We start from the raw sequence: 371 nt of genomic DNA, 5'->3' as shown, positions 1-371 counted from the left end.
ACTGCCCTTACAGACGCATGTGCCGGGGTGTGGCTGGGTCACGGTTTGGGTGGTACTGGTAATCACGCCGGTCTCTGCCACTAGGACATGTATTATTGATTTTTAGTGTACCAGTGCGGACCGCAGCTTCGTGTGTTGTATTTTACTGGCCTTCCCAAACTTATATGAAATGTTTAAAAGTTTCCGTGGATAGGATTGCTCCAAATGTCCTTATTACAAACTTTTAAATCGTAAAAAAGAAAAAAAAGAAAAAAAGAAAAAAGAGTAAATAAATACATTTTGAAAGACTCATATATGTTTTTAAATATATATTTCATTATGAACTTACAATGCAATCAAATTTGATCCTAAAATATTTGCCGAAAATAAAG

The sequence above is a fragment of the Nelusetta ayraudi genome, unplaced genomic scaffold (assembly GCF_046127955.1).
Source record: "Nelusetta ayraudi isolate G7.1 ecotype Tasmania unplaced genomic scaffold, CSIRO-AGI_Nayr_v1 ptg000011l, whole genome shotgun sequence".
In the NCBI taxonomy this organism is placed as follows: domain Eukaryota; kingdom Metazoa; phylum Chordata; class Actinopteri; order Tetraodontiformes; family Monacanthidae; genus Nelusetta; species Nelusetta ayraudi.
Note: the sequence above shows the minus strand (reverse complement) of the source record.